Source organism: Triticum dicoccoides, chromosome 4A (assembly GCF_002162155.2).
Source record: "Triticum dicoccoides isolate Atlit2015 ecotype Zavitan chromosome 4A, WEW_v2.0, whole genome shotgun sequence".
Classification (NCBI taxonomy): Eukaryota; Viridiplantae; Streptophyta; class Magnoliopsida; order Poales; family Poaceae; genus Triticum; species Triticum dicoccoides.
This window is the reverse complement of record NC_041386.1, coordinates 739,900,493-739,906,288: the sequence shown is the minus strand read 5'-3', so window position 1 is coordinate 739,906,288 and position 5,796 is coordinate 739,900,493. Positions and strand designations below refer to the sequence as shown.

Here is a 5,796-nt window from a genome sequence, read left to right as displayed (position 1 = left end):
TTCAGCCGGACCTGTTGCCGTCCACCATGTGTGCTATGGCCATCGGCCAAAGTGCCTGATTCCTATAGTGTTGGACCCAAATAGGTTATTGCAAAGCACCTATCTGATGGGTGTTTGGTTGGGCTTATTTTTGCCTTTTGAATGTTGTCTTATAAACTAAGGGTGGACCTATTTTTGGGTTTGGCTTATGACTTATTATTGTACAAGTAAAAAGCCAAAGCCAAAATCCCATAAATATGTGCTTTTCTGGCTTATAAGTCAAAGTGCAAAGCCAAGTATAAGTGCAAAAATGTATTGTACTATCCCCTCATTTGCTCCATCGGGTGATCGACAGCTTTCCTTCAAGGGCTCAGAACAACCCCATATGGTTATCTGCTTGAGGGAGGATGGCATATCTGGTAAAGATGATAGGTTGGGGCAGTCATAGATGTTGAGACTCTTCAGATTGGAGAAGCACTTTAGATTTGTTGGTAGGGTAATCATTTGACAATCATAGAAACTCAGGCACCTGACAGATGTAAAACTGGCGGATTCTTCGAATGAAATGATTGGTTCCTTGCATCCTTTAAGAGATAGAAATGTTGGAACTGTGAAGCCTTCAGCCATGAGCATGTTGTTGAGTATTGCAGGACTGCTAAATAGGAGTGAGTTATGTACTCGAAACTGTGAAACACACTCGGCGGTCAGTTTCGGAACATCAGTCAATTGTACGTGTGCAAGTTGTAGGGAAGACAATCCTTCGAGCATACATAAATCTGGCAAGTTCCACAGTGCGAATAATTTGACAGAGGTGAGACTACAAAAAACGAGCATGGTGTGCTTCTGCAATTGGTTATTTCAATATCATTCATGTGTGGCCAGTCAGCACAGATGAAGTCTGCTGCAAGCATGCACTTGCCTATCCCGAGCCTCCTTAGGGACAACGGAAAACATTCTGCTCCACATGCTAACTCTAAAGAAGGGCAAGAATTCAATCGAACAAGGGAAAGAGAGGTAACAACTCGTAAGCCCCCTAATGACCTGAGATACCAACAATATTGGATGGACAAGTGGTCAAGTTTTGTCAAATGTTGGAGGACCTCTTCCGATGGAAATGTTGTTAAAGTCATGATATCTTGTAAGCGCAATATTTTCAGTGAAGCCAGGCTATGAAGGAAAAGAACTAAAGCTCCATCTGTAATACTGCATGAAGAAAGAAAAAGCTCACGAAGTCCTGATGGTGGAGCCAGTGGCAGCCCAATGCTCCTTCCATACATGAGTCTCATCCTCTGCTCGTGTGAGTATATCAATGCTTTGATGATATCCTCCTTTACCAATACTTCATCTTCCTCTCTTTCTAGAGAAGTCTGAAGGTTTCGAACATGTGACACACCTGCACGCATCCATATCATTAGCTGCTTCAGAAAGAGTACATCTTAATATTCGATCCTGAATCCACTTCCTAGATTAAACCAAGTTGTGATGCTAAGTGGTCTATCCTGATGATATTCTCTCTCTTATCATAATGTTCATCCATATAAATAAATATAAGTAGTGTGCATTTGTCTACTCTTAACATTTTAAGGCCTGGTGGAAGACAAGGTAATGTCTTCAAGCTGGACACATTTTCGAGGACAAGTGAAGAGCAATTCACAAACAACTCGGAATTGGATGGTAGGCTTTGTAATGCGCTGCAATTAACAAAACTGAAAATTTTCAAATTCTCAAAATGAGAACCATCAAGTAACCAACCCAGATATTTTGAAGATTTATATCCATCATTTCTAAGCCTCTCAAGTTGAGATGGTGGCATCAGGCCTTCTAGAATGTCCAAATGTAAACTATCCTCTGCATCCTTGTTATTCTTGTGACTCCTGACAAGTTGCAAGCTGCCAAGATGACTTTTCTGATACAACTTCGATTCTAGTGCATGATCCTTCACAGTGACATTCTCAAGATTTGTGAGTCTTAATCTGCCACGAATCTCATTCATGTCCCTTAGCTGTTGCAACTCATATCCCTTTTTCTTTTGCACAGAAAATTCCCCAAAGTGTTGAAGCGAAATTAGTTTGCCAATGTTAGGAATTGGAGGCAATGCTTTCTGTGAAGGGTTTCTTATAGTATCATGTCGCTCAAAATGCCGTAATTTCCATAAACTACAGAGTTTCTCAGGCAAACTCTCAACTTTGTCATTTAAAAGAAGTGACTCCAAGTGGTAAAGTGTACATAGTGATCTTGGTAACTCAAAAATCAACGTTTTGATGATGTTCACATATCGAAGATGCTTCAACTCACCAATGGATTCTGGCAACTTACTACTGCTGTAAGATGACAAATATAGTACACACAACTTCTTCAAGTTCTGTAGTATCTGAATAAAAAGTTCACTTGCATCATCTATTATGGGGTCTATGCAGATAATAATGCGTAGATGATGCAGCTTATATATACTATCCTTGTGTTGCTTCATACTATCCACACGAACAGATAGATGTCGAACAGTGGGTGGTATTTTCATGACGTTGTCATCTTCCAATCTTAAGTAGTCTTCTTTGGAGAGTGATTCTGCCAGATCATGAAGAAGATCATGCATAACATGGTATGCGCAAGTGTAATTCTCGTAAATTGGTACAAAAAATGAAACAGAGATCATCTCCTTGAAGCAATCCCACCCAATATCTTCCACTCTCTTTTTTTGGTCACACGAATCAAAAATGCCCTCGGCCACCCAAAGATGAACCAACTCATTAATGCTATATTTGCGGCCTTTTGGAAACAAGCTGTTTAATGCTTTGGCTATTCTTCAGATTGCTTCGAATGTTCTTCGAAATGCTTTCGCTCTTCTTCAGATTGCTTGGAACGTTCTTCGAAATGCTTTGGCTCTTCTTGTGAATGTTTCGGCTCTTCTTCTGAATGTGCTTCAATTCTTTTTCAGAATGCTCCGGCTCTTCTTCTAGATGCCCCATCCCTCCTTCGGAATGCTTTGACCCTTCTTCTAAAAGCCTCTATTCTTCTTCCGAATGCTCTGTCCATGGAACTTGTTCATAATGGAATGTGCAAGTATGATACCTTTTCCACCTTATAGGTGCATGCAAAACCAATATTTTCCAAGAATTATAAGTTCGATTTCAAAAAAACTATTTTTGGAGGATTTTAAGAAAACCAGTTGTCGGCATATTGATCCGGTCATAGGTATCGAAGGAGGAGGGTGCATGATTAGATAATTATATTTGTTTGAAGAGATATGAATGGCAGATTTGGATGGTTGCACATGAAACACAAGGATATACCAAGGTCCGGGTCCTCTCGGGAGAGATACAACACTATTCTTGCTGGGAGTTGTATTGCTCGCAATATCGATGTAGATCGCTTGAACTTTCGCAGTGTTGTTACTTTGGCCTTTGGATCCTTATATAGGTGCCCTCACAAGGATTCCAAGTGGAAGAACTCAAACCAGATTCCTACCACCACGCAATCCTCTACCTGCTCATGTTTCCCCATGCGGCACACCTCAGGACGGAAGATTCCAAAGCTCTTTGGCTCCTCGGATCTTGTACAGGGATACATCCTCCATGATCTCCATGTCTCATACATACTTCTTTATGAACTTTATTTTTTACCATATTCAATAACAAATATTTATTAATAGTTTCCTATGATAAGCCTATCACATATGGTTGTCAATTGTCACTAAATACCATGTTCCAGTAGTAGTGGTATGAGAAGGGTAAATTTGACACGGTGATCACTATTTAATTATATGTTTGGTTACACCTAAGATGAACGTTGTTGCACTCTAGAAATCTCCATCCAGTTATCTTTGCATTATTATAGTATGAGACAATCAAGTTTCTTTTTATGTAGATATTTATGGATCCTATATGGGGAAGAATACATATGAGCACACAATAACGTATGAGGGGCATGAATTAATTTTAGGATTAATGTGATAATTTTTGTTCAGCTAAATTTATAAATTTCACAAAACAAGCCAAACTAAATTAAAAATATTACACATTATATTATTTCAGATTAATACAAAAAATGTATTTGTAAAAACAAATATTAGAATTATATTTGTAGCTATCATAATATCTGGAGAGCATCATGCTTAAATAAGATAGATATACCTAAAAATAGTATTATGAGATAGTATATACAAAAGACTTGCATTTTAGTGATAAATTAAGTTTTAGAAATATAAAAGTTTATTATAAATATTATAAAGACTTGTTTATTTTAGCTTCGGAATCATCTTGATAGTTGGATCTGAACTAGCAAAACCCGCCCGGTGACACGCTGCGCCCATTTATATGGCGTGTCAATATGGAGTGTGTTTATTATTTACAGTAAGTGCTATTGGTTTAAGATAAGAGGAACCTATACGTAGGATTGTGACCGTAGGAAGATAAACAGGAAGACAGGCAAAAGTAGACACATTTCACTGAGCTTTCAAAGTGTTCATTATCTTAAAACATTAAGAGGAAAACAAACTTGCAACACAGAGAGAGATAGTAAGTGCGATTGGAGCACACCATACAAGGAAAAAGTGCAGTGATGGTAGTATAAACCCAGTAGGCTGCACATACAAAGCTTGATTAATGAACTAAGTTTTTTTCTCTACAAAATATGCACTGGGAGAGAAAGGTAAGTTTTCCAAATCATATACTGGGAGAAAAAATGTAAATTCTGTTTGTAAAGTTGGTCTGCTGGAAAAATATATATTAAAAAGAACAACTCACAACAGCACCTTGCATTGTGCCACTAACATGGTAAGCATTTTAACACAACTAAAACATGACAGTACAACCTTTTTTTTCTTATGAATAAAATCTGGCCCAACCTAAATCTAAAATAAGATGCAGGCCAAGAGGGCCATTAAAATGCATCATGCAGGGACCAACAAGGTGGCGATATGGGCGCTTCTGCCATTGTTTTCAGATATAATTCGGACCCAACAACGCTTGAAGCATTGGCAGTTAGAGAAGCTATGGGTCTAGCAGATGATCTCTATGCCCAAAGAATTCATGTGGCATCAGACTGCAAGGTGGTGGTTGACGACATTCAGAAGAAAAAAATGTTGAGTTGTGGGGCTATAGTTCAAGAGATTATAAGCCATTCTCTTTCTTTACTTTCTGTAATATAGTTCATGAACGTAGGAGCTCAAATTCTGAAGCTCGCAGTTTAGTGAAGCATACACTTACCCTGGGAGCTAGCCGCCATGTTTGGTTGGGGCACCCAGGGAATCTTCCGTCCGTCCATGTAAACATTGTGACGAATTAAAAAAGCTTGATGGAATTGTCTCAAGTTTTTTTAAATGCATCGTGTTGTTCAACTTCAGCGAGCAACATGAATACCTTGCCGTCGTTGTTTTAAAATAGATTGTTAATACCTTGCCGTCGTTGTTTTTCACCCTTAAGAATCTTGTTATGTGCTCCCTTCTTTCCTAAATATAAGTCCTTTTAGAGATTTCAATATGAACTACACACATATGTATATAGACGTACTTTAGAGTGTAGATTCACTCATTTTTGCTCCGTATATAGTCCATATTGGAATATCTAAAAAAAACTTACATTTAGGAATGGAGGAAGTATATATAAGATAATATTATTCCATCCAAATTCATCATAGCTTGCATACAATAAATATGGGAAGGGGTTAAAACCATATCTTTAGTATTGATGCCTGGACATAAAAAATATGAGATGTGGGTAAACCCATATTGTTTAGTCATGATGCCTACATACAACCAATATAAGAAGGGGGTAAAACCATATTGTTTAGTACGTAATACACTTACCCTGCTGCTAGTTG

At 38.2% G+C, this 5,796-nt stretch overlaps 1 pseudogene; it reads right to left on the bottom strand.

Moving 5' to 3' along the window:
- Positions 1 to 490: 490 nt before the first annotated feature.
- The window catches only part of LOC119288305, an 11,578-nt pseudogene continuing 6,272 nt past the window's right edge, over positions 491 to 5,796 (bottom strand).